This window comes from Leptonychotes weddellii, chromosome 4 (genome assembly GCF_054177405.1).
Source record: "Leptonychotes weddellii isolate Sample4059 chromosome 4, ASM5417740v2, whole genome shotgun sequence".
In the NCBI taxonomy this organism is placed as follows: domain Eukaryota; kingdom Metazoa; phylum Chordata; class Mammalia; order Carnivora; family Phocidae; genus Leptonychotes; species Leptonychotes weddellii.
In genome coordinates, this window is record NC_138372.1 from 72,512,557 (window position 1) to 72,520,687 (window position 8,131).

Here is an 8,131-nt window from a genome sequence, read left to right on the forward strand (position 1 = left end):
GAGAAGCAGGCTTCCCGCTGAGCAGGGAGCCCAATGCAGGACCCTGGGATCATGACCTGAGCTTGAAGGCAGATGCCTAACCGACTGAGCCACCCAGCCGCCCCTTCCCAGAACTTTTATATGAGTCTAAATTGTTACTTAGTTATGTCAATGACTGATTATTTGAGAATTGGCTGCAACACCCCCAGGCAGAAACCCTCTGTATGGTTCCACTGAGGCATCTCTTCCCCTGTTCCCTCATGTTCAACTCCAAGGAACAGTGAAGACTGAGACGCTGCCAGTGCCTGGTACATTGCAGAGTTCAATAAAGATTTGTTTACATAAATATGATTGAAAGTAATATTCTACTTTGTGGGCTAATTCTGCATATGTGAGAATTCCTTGATGTATGCAAAGCTGTGTTTTATTTCATTAATCTTAAAGAGCGCATAACAATGCTATACACAAAATGTTTGTTGTCAAGGCATGTTACTTATAATACAGTGGAACGAAACAGGCCTGGCAGCAATCAGGCTTCTGTCACTTACTGTTTGGAGAGGCAATCTACCATGGGCCCTTAGCACCCGTGCACACTCCTGCCACATATGCTAAGAATGGAAGACCCTGCTCACTTGGGCCATTTCTTGGGTTTGTGCTTGCAGTGAGCAAACTTGAGGGATGAGGGTGTCTCCCCACAGGACAAAGAGAAGGCTTGCTCACTGCTTGCTATATAATGGTGGGTTCCCCAAGTTTAGCAGTCCTCCTCTGTAACGCAACCCATCCATCTGGGCCCATCTGCTTCATTCCTGTGAAAACTGGGGTTCAGAAAACCAACACAAACATGTTGACACTCTGGCTATTGCTTTTGCTGTAAGTCTTTCATTGCTGACCCAGTATTCTCTCGCGTGCTCGGTCAGCGTCCATGAAATTGACAAGCTGACATGTTAGCCTGCAAGGAGGGTAAAATCTCAAGATTCTTCACAGGTCTTGATACTTACTAGCTGGGTGTCCCTACACAATTAATTTAACCTCTCTTAGCTGCAGTGTCCCTTCTTTATAGGGACAATAATACCTGCCTCATGGCACTGTTGTGGGATTAAATATAAGAATGGAAAGATCCCTGCCACACTAGATTCTTCCTGGGAGCTCCCTTTCCCTCTTTAGAACACTGACAGAGACTACTTTGCTTTGATGCCTGATGATGCTAGGCAGGGACGAATGGCGTGCACCACGGTGTGGGCCGCGGCTGACGCTGGTTTGGTGCAGAAGTGGGCTGTGGACAGACCGCAAGAGCGCGCACCGCGGTAGCGCCGCAATTTCTACGTGGGCGGCTCTCGGAAAGCCGCAAACGGATTGGAGCGGGAAGCCAGAGATTTTGTCTGCAGCGGTCGCATAGCAACCACGCAGTATTTACTTAGATTGTTTATTTCAAGTGGCTTCGGGGCCGTGCTGATGGGGACGACTGGGGCACTGAAGAACCCACCCTCCACCCCGTCACCCACCTGATTCCTGGCGACCGTGCCATTCCGAGGAGCCTCGGGCTCTGCCGCCGCCCGCCACCCCCGGGAACGCCCGCGGCCGCGCTCTGGCGCGTGCCCTCCAACCGCACGCACCCGCACACGCATGCTCCCGGCGCTCCCACGCGCGCAGCCACCCTCGCGGGGGCCGCCCACTCAGCTGCGCGCGGGCTGGGGGCGGGTGCACGGCGGCCGCGGAGGCAGCTCCCGGCACTTGGATGCGCTTTCAGAGGATGCTGCGGCGCGGGGCGCGTCGCCCCCCTCAGTCCACCAGAGCCCGGATACCTCAGAAATTCGGCTCTGGGTCTGTGGGGAGCGAAATGCAACCCAAACCCCGTTTTACTGAACCCTGCGCAAATAAAACACGCACAAGCACGCACACAGACGCCGCCGCGGCCCGCCAGGGAAGAGTCCGGCACCCGGGAGGGGCCGCCGTTCGAGATCGGCCGCTAAAAGGTGCGACGTAAGTGCCCGGCGTTACCGGCCCGGCTAAACGGCGCAACGGCCTGCCTGGTTCCGCATCGCCGGGTCCGGGGCCCGGGCCCGGGCCGGGCGTGACCGGCCGCCGGAGAGACCCGGTAGGCGGGGGCCGCTCGGGGCAGGAAGGGACCGGGGAGGAAGAGCGCGGGTGTGATTGGTCCTACGCGGCCGCGTCCTGGGCCGGCCGGAGACGGGGCTGTGGCAGTCCTCAGACCGATCGACCGACCGATCGGGGCCCGGCGGACGCGCGGGACTCGTCGACCTTGTGAGAGGCAGCTGCCGGCGAAGCACGGGCGCCTGCGGCTCGCGTTCGGTGGCTGCTGCCCAGGCTAGCCATGCCCTGGCCTCGGCGACACAGACGGGAAGCCGGGAGGGCGGCTAAGGGGGCGGTGGGAAGGGCGCGGGGCCGTCGCCTCTGGCTTAACACAGCAGATGCGCGAGGACTCCAACAGGTGGCTCCGTGGCGCAATGGATAGCGCATTGGACTTCTAGAGGCTGAAGGCATTCAAAGGTTCCGGGTTCGAGTCCCGGCGGAGTCGCAGTTTTTCCCTCCCCGTAATTTATTTTCTGACCCCGTCATTTCTCTCCTCCCTCTTTTTTTCCTACACGGTTGAACTTGCCTCTCCTCCTTTGTCCTTTCTCCTTCTGCCTGCGGCTTCTGCGGCCGTTCCACCTCTGGCCGCTCGCGCGGGTGCCCTCGCCCCCCGCCCCGCTCCGCTTCCTCAGCTCGGTGGCTCAGGGTCTGGGCCCAGCTCCCAGCGGAGCCTGACCCGGGAACTGCGAGGAACGGCTCCGGGCGGCGGCCAAGCGAGGCCTCGCCGTTTCGGCCCAAAGTGTGCCGAGGAGCTGCCCCCACGCTCCAGGGCTGACACCCCCTTGCCCGGATCGCGACCGTGACTGCTGGGGGGGGGGGCAGGGGCGAGGGAGGGCGAGAGAAGGATGAGAAAACACGCCTACACCCTGACCTGCGCTGTGCTGGCTGACTGCCCTTCCAGCCCAGAATCCCCAGTGGGATCCTGTCAGAAATGCGGATTTCGGGGCCTCACTGCGGAACTCGGATTCAGTCGATCGGGGACGGGGCCCAGGAATCTGCATTTCTGATAAGAATGCCCGCTGCTCCCCCCCATGACTCCAGTGCAGAGGTCTGAGGTCCATTCTGCCCGCCTCCAGGCAGGGGTTGCTATCTTGTCACTCTTCCCCTGACAGCTCATGGGTTTGCATGAGATTAGGGTTCCTCCTCACTAAATGGGAACCAATGAATGAATGAACGGAATTTTCAAAATTCATTGTTAACAAACTCCTTGCAAAAAATACAAAATCCAACATTGTCAACAAAGGTACAGAGAAAAGTAAGCATCGTTGTTGTTCCTATATCTTAGCCTTGCAGTTCTCTCTGTAAGCTATTAGTGAAAATGGTTTCTGGGAAATATTTTCAGATTTATCTTATGCTCATGTCATTTTTACATATATCGTCTCTGTGTTTATGTTGATATAGGTGACACACAATTGATAGTATGCTATACTTACTCTTTCACTTTTTTTTTTTTTTTAAAGATTTTATTTATTTATTTGACAGAGAAAGACACAGCGAGAGAGGGAACACAAACGGGGAGTGGGAGAGGGAGAAGCAGACTCACCGCCGAGCAGGGAGCCCGACGCGGGACTCGATCCCGGGACTCCAGGATCATGACCTGAGCCGAAGGCAGTCGCTTAACCAACTGAGCCACCCAGGCGCCCTCTTTCACTTATTAATATAGGTGGAGCTGCCTTGCCTTGTTCCAGGGTGCATATATGTACTGTAATGATTTCACAGTCCCCAATAGTTGGACATTTAGGCGTATTTTCCTCTTACAATGCTTCAGTGAACATGCTCATTCTTACATTAGTGTATACAAGTGCAAATATATCTATAGGATAGATTCCTAGGAAGTTGGATTGCTGGGTCAAAGGTTTGTTTGTGCATTCTTTGATAGATATTGCCATGTTGCTCTCACAGAGATTATGCCCTATTTACTCTCACCAGCAGTGTGTGAGTGCCCTTTTCCTCACAGCCTATGTGTTATCAGATGGTGAAAGATGGTTTCTAGTTGCAGTGTCATGTCTTTTATTATGAGGGAAAGCTGAGCATTTTTCATATGTAGACTAATTTGTATTTCTGTGATTTATCTTTTCTTGAGTTCATTTTCCTACTGTATAATTGGTCATTATGTTGTTGGTTTGTAGGAGTTCTTTACATATTATGGAAACCAGTCCTTTGTTTATGTTACAATTATTCTTTCTTCATATATTTGCCTTTTGATTTCATATGTGGTATTTCATTGCTTTACAGAAATTCATATATTAGGATTTATCAGTCTTTTCCTTTATGACTTCCAGGTTTGGGGTTATACTGCACTCAGATTATTAAATAATTTCATCATGTTTTACTTTAGTGCTTTATATGATTTTATTTTTGTACTTAAATCTTTATTTCATCCAGAATATACTTTTGTATGTATTTTTTTTAATTTTCCTCATCTATTCTTGAATTGTTTTTCTCACATAATGTTAATAACTAGCATTTATGTAGCATTTGTTATATACCAGGTACTGTTATAAGTAATTTATGCATTTTAAGGCATTTAATCCTCCTGACGACCCTACCAGGTTGGTAGTATCCCCTTTCATGGAAGGGGCATCTGAGACAGAGGGGTTAAGTATCTTGTCCAGGAATACACAGCTAATAAGCGGCTTGCCAGAATGTCTGGGTCTTTGGGTAAAACCATAATTCTGTATTGTCTTTTCACATGAGCTTTAGTTACAGCTAATCTGGTTCTAATCTTAGGAGATATTTGTGTTGGAGTCATGTTATTTTATAGATTAATATAGGGAGAATTGAACTAACTCTGTGGAATCTTCCTAAGAGCAGCAGCGGGGGGAAGAAGAACACGTATGCTTTTCCATTTATTCAGTCTTTCTATGTGCTTCAGAAGTATGTTAAAGTTTTCTCTTTATATATATCTTGTTAACTTTATTCCTAGATAGTTTCTTTTATGTTGAGATCTTTTCTTCCATTATATTTTCTAAGTGATTATGGTTTGTATATAAGAAGGCTTTTGATATTTTAAAAAATAAATTTATATCCAGACATCTTAATTGAACTATTTTACTATTTAAAATGATTTTTCAGGGCGCCTGGGTGGCTCATTCGGTTAAGTGACTGCCTTCGGCTCAGGTCATGATCCTGGAGTCCCGGGATCGAGTCCCGGGATCGAGTCCCGCATCGGGCTCCCTGCTCAGCGGGGAGTCTGCTTCTCCCTCTGACCCTCCCCCCTCTCATGCTCTCTCTATCTCATTCTCTCTCTCAAATAAATAAAATCTTTAAAAAAAAAAAAAGATTTTTCAGTTCTAAACCATGGGATACCACTTCACATCCACAAGGATGGCTGTAATAAAAAAGACAGACAGGGGCACCTGTGTGGCTCAGTTGGTTAAGCATCTGCCTTCGGCTCAGGTCCTGATCTCAGGGTCCTGGGATAAAGCCCAGGTTGAGCTCCCCGCTCCCTCCCTCCCCCCCAACTTTTGTATGTGCTCCCTCCCCCTCTCTCAAATAAAATCTTTTTTTTTTTTTTTTTAAAAGACAGACAATAACAATTGTTGGCAAGGATGTGGAGAAGTTAGAACCCTCATACATTGCCAGTGGGGATGTAAAATGGTACAGTCCCTTTGGAAAATAGTTTGGCAGTTAGTCAAAAATTTATACAGAGTTACTATATAACCCAGCAATTTCACGCCTAGGTATATACCCAAGAGAAGTGAAAACTATGTTTATGTTAACACAAAAATCTGTACATGATTGTTCATAGTAGCATTTTTTTTTTCACATTTTTAAAAAAAATTTTTTTATGTTAATCCCCATACATTACATCATTAGTTTTAGATGTAGTGTTCCATGATTCATTGTTTGTGCATAACACCCAGTGCTCCATGCAGAACGTGCCCTCCTCAATACCCTTCACCAGGCTAACCCATCCTCCCACCCCCCTCCCCTCTAGAACCCTCAGTTTGTTTTTCAGAGTCCATCGTCTCTCATGGTTCGTCTACCCCTCCAATTTCCCCCCCTTCATTCTTCCCCTCCTGCTATCTTCTTCTTTTTTTTCTTAACATATATTGCATTATTTGTTTCAGAGGTACAGATCTGAGATTCAACAGTCATAGTAGCATTATTCTTAATAAAAAGTAAAAACAATCCAAATGTCCCATCAGCTGATGAGTGGATAAACAAAATGTGGTATATCCATACAATGGAATATTATTATTGAGCAATAAAAAGGAATGAAATACTGATTCATGTTGCAACATGGATAAACTTTGAAAACATTATGCCAAGAAGCCAGTCATAAAAGACCACATACTGTATGATTCCATTTATATAAAAGATCCTAAATAGTCAAATCTACTGAGACAGAAGTTAATTGTTGCCAAGTGCTGGGGCTAAGGGGAATGTGAACTGGGTATTTAATGGCATTTTGGGGGAGTGACAGAAGTGTTCTGGAATGAGTGGTGATAATGGCACAACTCTGCGTATACAAAAACCCAGTGTACTGCACATTTTTAAAGGGATGAATTTTATGATATGTGAATTATCTCAGTTTTTTAAAAGGAGAAGTAGTTTTTTCAGTTAAGTATGTTGTGTTTTCTGGTAATATATCATTCACAAATAATTATATCTTTTTTCTAATTCTTATGTCTCATTATTTCTCTTGTAATAGCATCTGCTAGTATCTCTAGAAAAATGTTAATTTTTGTGATAATGGTGACAGTAGACTGAACTGTCCTGTTTCTAACCATTATAGGACTGCTTCTCCACTAAGCATGATGCTAGCTTTTGGGGTTGGTGCACACGCATGCATGCATACACACACACACTTTATCACATTAAGAAACTATCCCTAGTTGTCAGTAATCTATGGAGGTTTTTTCCTTTGATCTGTTAATACTATGCAATATATTAACAGATTTTCTAATATTTAACCCTTCTTGCATTTCTGAAGTGAATCCTACTTGGTTGTGATGTATATTTATTTTAGTATTCTAATACTTTGCATTTTTGTGTATTTAGAAAAATTCACATTTATCTCCCATAAATGCAGCATTATTTAGAATGGCCACAAACTAGAAATAACCTAGATCTCTATCAATAATGAACTGTTTGAAAACAAACAAACAGACTCATAAATACAGAGAACAAAGTGGTGGTTGCTGGGGGTAGGAGATGGGCAAAATAGGTAAAGGAAATTAAGAGGTACAAACTTCAGTTATAAAATAAGTCACAGGGATGAAAAGTACAGCATAGTGCATATAGTCAATATTGTAATAATTCTGTATGGTGACAGGTGGAAACTACACTTACCGTGGTGAGCACTGCGTAACGTATAGAATTGTCGATCACTGTGTTGTACACCTGAAACTAATGTATGCCAACTATGCTTCAATTAAAAAATTAAAAAAATAACTGAAGAAAGTATAGTAGAGTCATATAACTGAATACAATGCAGACCTTTAAAATATGAGAAAGATGTATATATACTGCTATGGAAAAATATCCAAGATTATATGAAAAAAGCTGATATGAAAATGAGCATGTTTAATATGATTCTACTTGTGTTAAATACTACTACTAATAATAGTAATAACGTGCATTACTATGATTGTGTGTGCATATAAACTTTCTGGAAGCATATACAGCTAACAGTGCTGGGGCAGGAGGAGCAGTGATATGAAGGGACGGAAGGCCTTTTTTACTTTATATCTCATTGTAATGTTTGCAGTTTTTCATAATAAGCCAATCTTATCCTTGTAATGAAAAAGTCAAGTTTAGGGCGCCTGGGTGGCTCAGTTGGTTGGGCGACTGCCTTCGGCTCAGGTCATGATCCCGGGGTCACAGGATCGAGTCCCACATCGGGCTCCCTGCTCGGCAGGGAGTCTGCTTCTCCCTCTGACCCTCCTCCCTCTCATGCTCTCTCTCATTCTCTCTCTCTCAAATAAATAAATAAATAAATCTTAAAAAAAAAAAAAGTCAAGTTTAAAAAAAAACAAAACCCAATACTAATGATGAAGGGAAAAAAACACATTGTTCCTAGATCACTCTGATACTGCTTATCCACTGAAGATTT

At 45.5% G+C, this 8,131-nt stretch overlaps 1 non-coding gene across 1 annotated transcript; it reads left to right on the forward strand.

The window, feature by feature from the left end:
- The first annotated feature begins 2,430 nt into the window (after positions 1–2,430).
- TRNAR-UCU (transfer RNA arginine (anticodon UCU)) lies at positions 2,431–2,515 on the forward strand. The gene is given in 2 exon segments: positions 2,431–2,467; positions 2,480–2,515. It is a non-coding gene; the product is annotated as a tRNA-Arg (tRNA).
- Positions 2,516–8,131: the final 5,616 nt, after the last annotated feature.